At 34.1% G+C, this 13445-nt stretch overlaps 1 non-coding gene across 1 annotated transcript; it reads right to left on the reverse strand.

Moving 5' to 3' along the window:
* Positions 1–12510: 12510 nt before the first annotated feature.
* Positions 12511–12584, reverse strand: Trnat-cgu (transfer RNA threonine (anticodon CGU)). Its single transcript has one exon. It is a non-coding gene; the product is annotated as a tRNA-Thr (tRNA).
* Between the last annotated feature and the right edge of the window lie 861 nt (positions 12585–13445).

Below are 13445 nucleotides of genomic sequence, written 5' to 3' on the forward strand. Positions count from 1 at the left end.
TATATGTGTGTTTAAATACACACAAACACACACATATATAATTTATTTCACATATATTACAGGCTCCAGTTCTGCATTGGTGGGCATTACATTTTTGAGTTTATTCATATTAATAGTGTTATGAACAGTCCTGTACATGAATGCTTTGGGTTTTCTTGAAGACATTTTAACATAGAGTTAATATTAAAAGAAACAAAGAAATAGACTTTTTGTGAGGTAGTGATTGATGTGTTTATCAGTGTCGCTTTTGAGAAGTTTTTCGGAAGGCAGACAGACTAAATTATCTCCAAGACCCCTTCATTATTCTAAGATAATAATCAGCACACCCCTGAAAATGTTTCTCAATCTTAGATATATTGTAGAATCACCTGAAAAACCTTGAAAAATAATAATACCCAGGTTTCAGGCCTGAAATAAATTAGCATCACTAGGGATGGGGCAGTCTCCTTTAGAAGTTACTAGGTTGTTCTGTGCTTTCAGTGTTGAAAATTGGTAAAGTCATTAACATGAGTTAATCAAAACTTTTTTTTTTTTTAATAAATGGCACCAACAAAGGTATTAGAGTTTTAAGAAGTTGATTTTCTTCTAGAAAATTCAGGAAGTATGATGATAATTTAAAGTGCTGAAATAAACTAGGAAGAACTTTAGGTAATGCTTTGGGAAATGCTGGTCATTTTCTCCGAATGTATATTCCTTCTTCTTTTTCCTCTCTGAGCATACCCTACTTGTGAGGGAAGGGCCCCTAGATGCCTTCTCATTGTTATTCATTGGTCCAAGGAAGCTGAGATGGGCATCTCAGTTTATTTAATCAGTGGTTCTCTACAAGAAGGTTAGGAATCATCTCTGTGTATCAGAACTGATATGTAGCAGTGTCCATCAGAAGAGATTAGTAGGCCTCTGTCAGGATAGATGCCGCAGGGTAGAATGAAATCTGAAGCTAGGTTAAGTAATTGGGTTCTTGTTCAATAAAAGTGCCTGTTTGTGCTGTGTAATGAAAGATCTTTGGTGCAATGGATGTCTGAATCCAAATACCCTTCGGATTTTCTGATGGATAAAGAGATAGGGGTGAAAAGGATTTAATTTGGAACTATTGAAAAACTTTAAAGAGATTAGAAAAATTGGTGAATGCACTTTCTTTTTTAAAATCAAGATTCTTTGTTACTTATCAGGATCAGTTATTTTTTTTTTTAAATTGACAAGAAAGCTATATTGTTGGTTTTGTTTCTATTGCTTTCTTTTTGTATTCTGTTTGCCATCATTAAATGACCTTTAAGACTGAGGTCATGAAGAGGACAAGATAAACTGTAATCTCCCAGCCCATGTACCCTAACCCAAATCTAGGGAGGAATACAGCCTTTGGGTCTTATTGGAGTGTCACAAGGAAGTTGTATATAAGCAGAGCATTGGTGAATAGAACAAAGTACACATCTTGCTTCAAGTGATAATTTTTTCTCATAAAGTCAATACTCACCAGTACTTCTAAGCTTCGGTTAAAAAATTGACACTTAAACCAATTTTTAAGAACACACTTTAAAAATACACCTAATCCAGAAAATACATGTAAGTAAGCAGAGTAGTGTAGACGTGAAATAATAGATGGATTTTGGAGAACTATATTAATCTCAACAATAAGAGCATTCATGCGTAGCATTGTCTTAGCTAATTTTAAATGGAGATTATTTCAATCTATTTACTTTCTTTGGGATAAAAATTCTATTACAGAAATGAGAAACAAAAAAGGCCTATTCTTCTCCTTCCACCCTTATTAACACCTGATTAAATTAAAGGCTTTTTTGAAGGATGAAAAAAATAGTTATGTATTCACAAACTCTAATGGGGAGAGGGAATCCACAATTTAATAAAACATACTTTCACTGAGCAGAGTCTGTATTTAAGCTTCTGGTAAATGTCCTGCAAGATATCCTTGTGTTTTGGTTTCTGTGCACATTGTAAACTGGTTGCTCTTTCCCCTGGTTGCTTTCCTCCTGTCCCTTGTACTTTCTAAACCTCCCTTCACTGGGTGATCTTGTTCACACCTCATCCACCTTTGCCCTTTCATGGGCTTGCCCTTCCTTACCCTGCTGCTTTCCTGGGCTATATACAACATATTAAGACCATCTGGGGAGTCAGAGTTTAACAAATAGATGCTTGTTGAAATTCTCTTGCGCTTGGGCTTGCCTAGTGAGCTACAGGAAACAGCAAAGCTCCAAGTGAGAACACTGGGTTAAAGCAAAATTGAACTGAAGATATGTATAAGTCTTGGCAGTGCCTAATGCTTTAGAGACATGTCTTCTCTCAGCAAAGGGACCGAGGCAGAAGGAATGCTGGGTCACTGTTTGGGTTGCAGGAGTGTCCTCTGATGTTCACATGCACTTCAGCCTCTGGCTCTCCGAGGAGGGTCTGAAGTTGCAGTGCCCAGTCCAGGAGATGGGTGTCTGCTGGTGAGCGAGCCTCCTTCCAAAGAAGGAAAAAGAAAAAAAAAAAGGCAGGAGTTAGATGTCCCATTTATCTCCAAATGAGGAAGGAGGCCTTCTCCATTTTCTCTGACTAACTCTCTACTTCATTTTGAAACTGACAAGTTTAAACAAGATGAGAATCAGATTGCCTCTGCCTATCTCATTCTTTCGGCTTCAGCCGACAACATAATTAATGTCGCTGTACAAAAAGAAAAGGTTTTTTGATTTGAACTTTTTTTCTTTTCTGTCTTTTTGTAGGAAAATACTTGAGAGGGTGGGTAGCCTTTTGACTTGCTACTAGGGGAAGCATCACACAAAAATGCTCGTTTTTGTGTGTGTGTATGTGTGTTAATGTATAGTAAGCATAAACCACTTTTCTCTTTCTCTAAAGGTGCATGGAAGTTGGTAATATCCGTAAGGTAAAACAAATAAATACATAAAAGTGGCTTACAAAACAAAAGCAAAAAAACCCAAAAAACACAAAAACAAAAGAAAGGAAAAGAAATTGCTCATACAAATTGATACAAATTTCCTCTGCTGCCCTTCCCTATTTTTCTTTCTTTCTTTTTGTTTTTTCATTTTTCTTTTTGGTACCAGGGATTAAACCCAGGAGTGCTTAACCACTGAGCCCCATCCTCAGCCCTAATTTTACAATTTTATTTACAGACAGGGTCTCACTGAGTTGCTTAGGGCCCACGTTGCTGAGGCTGGCTTTGAACTTGCATTCCTCCTGCCTCCGCCTCCAGAGCTGCTGAGATTACTTGTGTGTGTCACTGTGCCCCAGTTCCTAAGTGATCTTCTTTAGCATGTTTTTGCCTATTTGTTTGTTTGTTTTTTTTAAAGACATGTTTCTTTGGGAAAGTTAGCTTTAAGAAAGTGCCAGATTATATCCATAGCTGTGTAGCACATATTAAAATAAGTTCCTTCATTTCAGGGTTTCCTTTTGTTTTATGTAGACTGTCTTTCAAGATCATTCCTACAAATTTCAGTGGACTTCTTGTCCTCCCTAGTCATGTTTGCTCTTCTATAACTTATATTCTGTGTCTTACCAAATCAATTACGAATGTTGTGTCTTGGCACTCAAGGCTGTCCATAGCTAGAACCAATATTTAATCATGTGACTTCCTTCCTTGGTCCTTCTGTTCTCCAGTCTCGGTGGTCCCTACTTAAATTATAGGTATTGGAGTATATACTTAGTCAATGTGGATTTCTCTGGGGCTACTCATTAATATGCTGTAATTGACTTACTTATCAAGATCCAGTTTGAATACCATTTCTTTCATCATTTTTTTCTTCTCATTTATAATCTTCCTCTGGTCCTTTATTTACCTCTACCTATATGAAAACACCATCATAATTAATCTAATTTTTTTCTGTTTGTACTACTGCAAATACATAATACTTTGTATATATTTATTCACACCTACATTTCCCTTATGTATTCTAGAACCATGTAATAGGAACAAAGTGTCTCTTTGTACCTGATATACTCAGTACTTAAATAATTCTTCGTAGATATATTAAATGTGTTAAATGTTTATTGCAGATAGTATGTATAAATAAAGAATTTTTCTTACATTGATTTTGGAAAGGCCTGGATAGATTATTATGAAAAACATTTTACTAAGAATCTATTCAGTGACTTCTATGGATGAACTTACATTCTGCCAAGAAGACAAACTAACATCTATTTTCAAAGACAGAAAATTTTCTTTTTTTCTTGCTAGTGATAATGGGAAACACTTTAACCTCCCATTTTTTAGTCAAAAGTAGAGCACTGTTATTTATCATGCATTGATTTGTTGTCTCTGAACCACAAAGGTGGTTTGGCTATTTATAGTCTGTGTAAGATGTTGTATATGATCAGAGTTGCTGATAAGGAGTATTAAAAAAAAGTCCATTAGGAACACTTGACTGTGTGGCAGGGGAACACTTCATAGAGATAATTATACATGCAAGAAAGAAAATGTAGAATATACATTAACTGCAGACTTTCTTAAAACAAAATTCATGTCATGCTATTCTCTTTCTCTGTAGAAATCTATGAAGAATTAAATTTCAAAATTCTTATTCCGTGCACAAAGTTGTATTTTTTGAAGATTTTTCTGTTTATAATAAAAATCAACATTAGATCATCCACAGGATCTAATGACAATTAAGCATATTTAAATTATTTAAGCATTTATAAGTTAAAATTTAAGGAATATGACTAGCATATAATCACTTTTTCAGCTCCAGTGTTTGTAATATATTTAATGATTATTATTAGTTGATTATAAATAATTTCTTCTGTCATAACTAAAAAATAGTCAATTGATAATTTATTTAGAGTATGGAGATAAAATATTTAACAAACTACCTGAATATATATGTTCTACATATCATACAAAACAATAGAGAACCCATTTGCATGAAATCAAAATGTCCTATGATCCTTACCAATTTGCCATAGAATAACTATTTAAGGTACATAATCTTCAACTAAAACTCAATTTTTTGTTACTTCTTCCTTTATCAATGTGACTTTGTGTTATTATAATGGATGTTATTGTTATGAAATATTATTAATACAATAATTAATATCACTAATACTTTGTAGAGTTAATGCAAATAGAGTACTTAGAAAATTGTGCTGCACAATGCAAGCTGTTAACAGATGTTTCTGGTGGCTCTTATTATTATTTATTTTAATGCCTGATTGCAATAGCATGTAATTTAATAGGTCTCTTGTTAAAGGAAATAGCTCCTAAAATTTAAATTGAATTTTAATTGAACTTTCTCAATTAAATTTCTGAATTTAATTATTCTTTCTGATTCAAGTTGATTGGTGAATGAGTATAATTTTTTGTGTTTTGCAAACCATTTATAAATCAGGGTTTTATATATATATATATATATATATATATATATATATTTATATATGTACTGAACACAAAATAATTTTTCTTTAATGATTCAGTAATCACTTTAGTGTATAGCTGCTCTGGGGTCATTATACTTAAACCTAGTTTCCATTTAGCTATTGGTATAAGTTATTATTAATAATGTATTCCTGCTGCCATAAGTGATAATACAAAGAAAATAGAAAAAAGAAATAGAAGTTACTTCTCAGAAAGCAACAAATACTTCTCAGTTGATGGGAATAGTCTTCTATAAACATTCCCTCAGATATCCCAATGTATTAACTAACAGATTCCATTGTTATTAATTATGTAAATGTCATTTATATTTGCTTCTCCTTTTTTTTCATTATTCAAATGATTTGTTTAAGCTCATTTATATTCTTGTCTTCCCAACATTGTTTTCCCAAAAGATCTTTCATGACTCAATGTATTAGTCTGTTCCTATTATGATAACAAAATATCTTGGACTGGGTACACAGCAGAAACTCCTCTCTCACAATTCTGGAGATCAGCGAGTTCAAGAACAAGGTACCAGCCGATTCAGTACCTGTTGAAGGTTCTCTCTGTTTCCAGGTACACTATTGCTGGAAGTCGGTAGGACAAAGAGGCAATAGGGTATGCATTCAGTCTCTTTTGCAAGGACTCTGATCTATTCATGATGCAAAGCCCTGTGATTTAATCACTTGCCCCAAAGATTCACCTCTTCAAACTATCGCATGGAGTATTAGGTTGAGTGTATTGGAAGGAAACCTACTTTTAAAGCATAGTACTCAATGTCAAATTTTTAGATAATTGATTGAACAAGGTTTTCATGACTCAGAAGAAACCACTAAACTATGAAATATTTTATTAAGACTCCTCAGTTTTGCTGGACATGGAGACATACCTATAATCCCATTCACTGGAGAGGCTGAGGCATGAGGATTGCAAGTCAGAGGCCAGCCTGGGCAATTTAGAGAAACCAGATCATCAGATAAAAACTATTTTGTAAGTACCATAAGCTAATGGATTGTGACACTGCAGTTCTGGTCTCAAAATATAAAAACTGAAAAGGGATGGGGATGTAGCTCAGTTGTAGAGTGCCCCTGGATTCAATCCCTAATACTGTAATAAAAAATTTAGGTGATTACTTTATATCTCATTGAGAACATCATAGAGTACAGATTTTATTATTGGTATTCAGTTCTATTCCTGCCTTCTTTGTGCTATACCTCAAGGATGAAGGATGAAGAATTATTTCTCCCCAAATCCTTCGTCAGCATCATTCTTAACAGTGATAATTACTTGCTTGAAATTTGGAAAATTGTGTTCCTCTGAGGGAAGGCCTAGTGTAGAGCGGACTTCTGTTTCATTTGACATCCACTGGATTCTTTCTGCTCTAGCATGGTGGATGCATTCAAGTACAAAGAGTTGGCTATATGTGTAGTGAACCATGCTTGTGATAAGACCCATCTTCACCCCTCCTGTGCATATTATTTCTCCTGACTTCACTCTTTGTATTAATGAAATGCAGCCACAATAGCTGCATTAGGTAGGTTCTCAGGCAAGATGACTTCTAGGGCTCAAGTCACTTCACTATTAAACGTTCAGCTTTGAGTTCTGCTTTACTTAATAGGTAATGGCAGAACTATTAGATGATTTGTATCCATAGAGTGGTTAGATGAAAACCATGTTTTAGAATTTTTTTTGTTATTGCTGAAATGTACATTTACCTCAATAAAAAACAGAGTGCCTTAGATCTAGTAGTTGTTGTCTTTTGGAAGAATAGTAAAATGTCAAACTTCCTTAGCAGAAAATTAGTTCAAAATGACTTCACTTCATTTAGTATATATTGAAAAATAATACTTAGAGTAGTCCAGACTGCATTCATATGAGATTTATAATATATTTACTTTAAATCTATCTATGCATCTAATTGTAAAAGAAGGCATGAAAATACATGTTTTCTGAGAATTAAAATATCATGAGAATAAGTGTAGTTGATCAGATTATGATCTACTTTAAGGAATAGACCAAAATGAAATTAATATGCAACGGGAACAACAGTTCTTTCTGTTTTTTTCTTTGAGATTCTACTCACTTTTATTTACTCATTAATTGGATTGAACTTTTCACCAGTTTGTGACCCCAAACTGTACAGACCAGGTGCTGATTGATCAGTGAAGGGAAATTTATTCTTGACTAACAATAGCAGAAGTGGGAGATGAATTTGCAAACCAACTTCTCCACCTGTTGGGAATCTGGAGATTTTAGATGGAGGGTTAAAGAAATGAAGGGTAGGATTAGGCTGATAAAGGAGAATATTCATATCTTTCCTAAGAGTAGGTAGAGATTTTCCAGGAATTTGGGAACACCTCTTTTCACTCCCGTTATGGTTCTTTTCAGTTGTCATGGTCATTGTCAACAAGATAATCAAGATTGGGGCAGGGAAATTCAGCTAGGACTCCCAGCCGTACAAGATTAAGGTGGGTAGCTCACCAAAGTGAACATCTGTGTATCCAACTGAAGTTTCCCTTAATGATAATCCATGTGATATGTTTTTCTTTCCATAGCAAGTTTGCAGCTTTTTAAATTTTCCATAAGTAATGTTCTTGAAAAATGTATTATTTTGTTTTTAATATATGATTATTAATGTATAAGCAAGTTTATGTTTGTACAGGTTAAGCACCGCTAATCAGAGAATCTGAACATTTCAGTTAGTGTTTATTATGATTAGGGACACTTTATTGCTAAGTCTATATGATATCTCATAATATGAAAAATTCCAAAATCTGAAACACTTCTGTTTCCAAGCATTTTGGATAAAGTATACTCAATCATACCCCTAATCTTCTAAACAGTTTTTGTTAGTTCTTCATACATATATTTTGTCATCAAATATTTTATTGCCTTTATGAGGCAAGAAATCATATCTCTAAGTAGGTTTCTTTAATCAGGTGTATATATAACAATTAACATGGAAGTGGGCATTCAAGTGGTATAGGAAAAATACTTATTAAATGAATATAAATATTATAATTAGGAAAACAAAATTTATATATTGATGAAACTTTGTAAGAACGCTTATGAATAACCAATATTTAATAAGAGACCCAGTTCCACTAATATGATAAAGAACATTTTCCTAAAGTAACTTAAGGATAATTTCAATTTATATAATACAAATGCTAATAACAAATAGCAAATCTTTAGGCAATAACATCACTTTTTTAAAGATAATTTTCTTAGCATTTAGAAAATGAGAAATGAGTTATTGGATAAACCACGAAAACTCCAATTTCTGTTTAGCATACCATTCCTTAGTGAGTTGTATTTAGTGAGTTGTTCCATGATTCTTATCACACAGACCAGTACCACAAGAGATAAAATTATAGCAAATATCAGTATCTGTCTCTGTATCTCTTCTCTCCTCAAACTAAGTCATCTTCTTTTCCTTAATGATCAGTGTCATTGTGACCCTACACATTAAGAGTTAAGGTACTGCAGGTCAGTATTCTATAAGTCATTTTAGTTCTATTCTGAAAAATTGATTTGTCGTGACCTGTATCTTGTGACTTAGTGATAACTAGATCTTGATTTTAAGCCAATTTTGCTTTGATCTCATCAGTCTATAATCCTCCCAACTTTAGAGTCTTAAATTCTGCTTCTCTATTTTAGTCTCAGTCACAGATCCTACTCATAGACATTCCTGATGTTTCCCTATCTTCTGCTTATTTTCTTTCCTGTCTGTGGGAATCTCCAAATATTGTTTCTTGACCACCCCTTTTCATGCTCCATATGTCTGTCAGGTTACCTTTTTCCTCTGCATTAGATTATCAGATTTTCTTTAGGAAGTTATGCCTCATGCCTTACCTAGAATACCAGATCTTTTACCACACCTTTCAATTTCATACCCATGAGATTTTTAAGTCAAATAAAAATCTAATAGCATCCTACTAAGTCATGACTGTGACAACAAAACAAAGAATATAAAGAAGAAAATCTATGTTAGCATAAAGAATTTTGTGAAGGATGAATGGTGTAAAGTGAATGTAAGTGTTTGCCAGACACAGTACAGACAGGAACAGACTGAAGCAGAACTTTGGCAAAAAGAAGTGTGGCTAATGGATTTTCAGTCATTTGACAGAGTCCTTGTAAGTATTCACTAATGTGATATAAAACTTGGAAAAAGAAAAAAAAAAAAAGAAGCTGGGACTTATGTTTCTCCCCCTTAGAAGTCCTTTACAGACCTGAGATCACTGTGCTAAGTGAATGCCCCCAAGAGCACTCAAAGCAGTGAACTGGCTGGAAACTTGTCCTTGATGTGGCAAGGTTGGTTTAGGACCCACTGAGCAGTATTGCCAGAATTAGGATCCTGCACAGTCCAACCACAGATCTAGAGTTGATGTCAGGTCAAATAGAAAACTAGAAAGAATAAACCAGCTGTTTTGTTAAAAGCAAATTCAACATGGCCCTTTGGTTCAGCACTCTGCCAAGTGCTACTGAATCCTGGGCCCAGATACTGGTCCTAGAAGTGCAATCCAACAGCTCTGTGGTGGTATTCATTTAATCACTGGGCACACTGGAACATCTCTCCTACTTTGGCAGAAAAATCAGATGTTCAAGATTAAGAAACATTTTTAAAAGAAAATAACAACATTACGCTTATTTTCTTTCAACAAAAAATGCAGTATTCAAGAAACAAAAACAAATTTTTATAAATAAACATTAACTACAAAAAAAAAAAAAACAGAAGGAGTTGGCTAACAAAAACACATGACTTATGAGATGAAATTTCAAAAATGAATGTTAGGAAATGAATGTTCCCCACAGATATTATTAATTATCAAATTGGAGATGAAGGGCAGGCCATCCTATACAAAGTCTACAGAAAGTCTATGAGGAATAAAGTTGAGAATATGTCTCAGATTTGTAAGGCAAGAAGATACAAAGCAAGTTTGAAAGATGTTAAACAAAATTCCAATTTATCAATCATTTTTATTCAATCATTAGTTCATATTGATTGCACAAATTAATGGATTTCATTGTGACATTTTCAAGTATGCATATGCATACATGAAACATGCTTTGACTGCAACCAACTTGTAAGTTATTGATACTCCTGGAGGAGCAACTGGGACAAGTGGGATAACTGGAAAAGTAATATGAAATATATAATTAAAAAGCTTTCTCATAAGATTGATTTCCCAACTCCAGGCATTATACAGCCCACCAGTAGATTAAAGAAATTAAGAACTTCAGAACGGGAAAATTGTGGTATAGAAGTTCTGTTTATGTACATTCAAACCTTTGAATAATTGAATTAAATATGTATCATGAACTATAATTACCATGCAACACATGGTATTAAATGGTATTAAGTATAAACCCTTATAAGTATGATTTACATACTAAAATAAAAAGCCATGAATTATTCCCAAGAGAAGATAAGTGGAATACTAATATAATTTTGCATTGCTGGCTATGCATGTATATCATATATCTGAAGCAGAAAAATTCATGTGGAATGACAAGATACAGATTTTAGAGATGTTCAAATTCAAATAGGTGACTAAGTAATAGAGACATAATATACTGCAGAAATTCAGAGAAGTTGTATAATCCAAAGAAATCAGAAAAATCATCAGAGTGGAGATGAGCTTCAAGAGCAATTATTTTTTTTTCTGAGTAATTTGGAGTCAAACAGACCTAGGTTTGAATTATCCCTCTCATACATTAATTTGAAACAATCGACTAGATACCTGATTTCCCTAGCTCCCATTTACTTTTCTTGAAAGGGGAACAATGAAAACACATTGAATCATGAACCATTTATGAGGACTAAGTGAGAGAATGTGTAAAAAGCATTGAACTCATGTCTGGCACATGTCTGGCACATGAGAAGTCCTTCATGAAATCTTTATCAGTATGTTGTTGTTCATTGTTATTATCACCTTCTTGGGCTATATGAGGCGATACCCTGGCAGAGTGGGCAGTAGGAGGTATGTCTTTTCACTGGAAAAAGCACAACATATTGGGAACTAGTGAGGGATGTGTCAGCTAAAAGTTACACCCATGTCCTGTGCTTCAGCTTCAGATGTGATTTGGTTTGCTGCCTTAAAACTACCAGGGACTCTGATTTTCCGCCGTCTGCAGTATTTTGTATGGTGCTTTACTCAACGTTCTAGAAGTGTTTTGTTTGACTCATTTACCTTTAAAAAGCTCAGGGCCTTTAACATCTATGGTATAGTCTTTAATTGTTATTAAAAATGCAGGTATTCCTGAGAAGTGAGGCTCTTTAATCTATCCTAACTCATTTTCTAAGGTCTTGATTGCAAATGTTGACTCAAATACAAGGTGGAATGCAGAGTTTGATGTAGTCATAGAGGTGGCAAGTGTGTGAGGAGAGGAACAGGAAGCCAATAAGATTCACCAAGTACCCATCACGGTTATCTAGAAGCACAGGTTGGGGTGTTGAGGACGGCCCTTTTATGATGTTCCAATTTTCTTTAAATTTGGACTTAAGGATGCGTCTGAGTCAGATAATATGAATTTCGGTTTTGTCATTAGATAAATAAGAAGAATTTTTTTGAAGGTGTTCTTATTTTACACAGAGGTCACATTGTACCCTTCATCTAAGGTCATTTGCAAGTGTTTACTGATTCTTAATAGAGGGATCAGAACCAGGCATGCATCAGGCATTTGGTAGCAATAATGAAGTGCTTTCTCCAAACACCTTCTGACAGTCCATTACGTTTTTAAAAATTGATGGGTAAATTCACTAGAGTTATGAGAATGCAAGAGCATAAATCCTGGAAAGCTAGAGTTCAAACTAAACCTTAGAAACTTCTTGTCCACTTTTCCATGTTATTCAGAAACCATGTCTATAAGTTCCCAGTTATTAACATTACTACCATTTATTTTCTTTTCAAAGAATTTTATTTTTATTCAATTGAAAAAAATTTTTGCAAGGAACTTAACATTTGAAACAAAAATTACAGGTGATTTTGGAGATAGCATGGGGAATCTGAGATTCCTTCTCATCCTCTCCCTAGTTGGCAAGGCCAGAAAGCTACTTGGAACACATTTTATTAATTGTTAGTATGAATTTATCTGGAAATCTTGTGGAGTTTGGGAATCTGGCCCATATAAGAGAGTTTTTTTTTTTTTTTTGGGGGGTGCTGGGGATCGAACCCAGGGCCCTGTGCTTACGAGGCAAGCACTCTACCGACTGAGCTATCTCCCCAGCCCCGAGATTGTTTTTAATATTGGTCTACACTACTTAAAAAAAAAAAAAAAAAAAACAACTCATTGCCACATAGCATTTGCCATTCTTTTACAATCTCATCTGTTCTCTGCATCTGAAATATTTTGAAATATTTAATAAAACATTTTATCACTCTTATGGATTTATCACTCTGCTTCTGGTTCACTCATCAGAATATTATTAATTTACTACTGTAAATAAAGAAATCAGTTTAATCCTTTTTCTTAAGTCACACATATGTTCATAATAAATACATAAATGGAATTGTCTTTTCAAAGATTCAGTTATATCACAAATAAGGGAAAGAGTCACAAGAAAAATTGAGTGTGTTCAAACCCATGCATGTGTGAGGGAGACAGCAGGAGAAGGATTTATATTGCTGTTCTTAAAATTAGTCTTTGGGATTTCCCAGATTCCATAGCACCCTTGGGTACTTGAATATCAAACCAGCTAACATATTCAGAGTTGGAATCTTTCATCAACTGTCGGTTTGAGGTTACTATACCTATCTCAGGTCCTTCACTCTTGGACTTACCCTGATCCTGATGATCAGTCTTGGTAATGACTGCAGACTCAGACCTTCAAGGTGTTGCAACTTGGTATCGGGGAACGCTTATAAGCACTATCAGTCCATAATGAAAGAAGACGGAGTTTGTTTGGAAGGTTAGTAATTGGTTCTCTGGAATAGTGAGGAGAAAGTAAATGAAAAAAAATCTACTTTCTATCTAATTTTCAATGAGGTGATACGCCTGGATTGAGATTATATTAGAACTGAAAGTTTTGGGCAACATTACAAAATAAAATTAATGAATATTAAATACTATCTGTGATAGGGAAAAT

Source organism: Sciurus carolinensis, chromosome 6, assembly GCF_902686445.1.
Source record: "Sciurus carolinensis chromosome 6, mSciCar1.2, whole genome shotgun sequence".
Taxonomy (NCBI): Eukaryota; Metazoa; Chordata; class Mammalia; order Rodentia; family Sciuridae; genus Sciurus; species Sciurus carolinensis.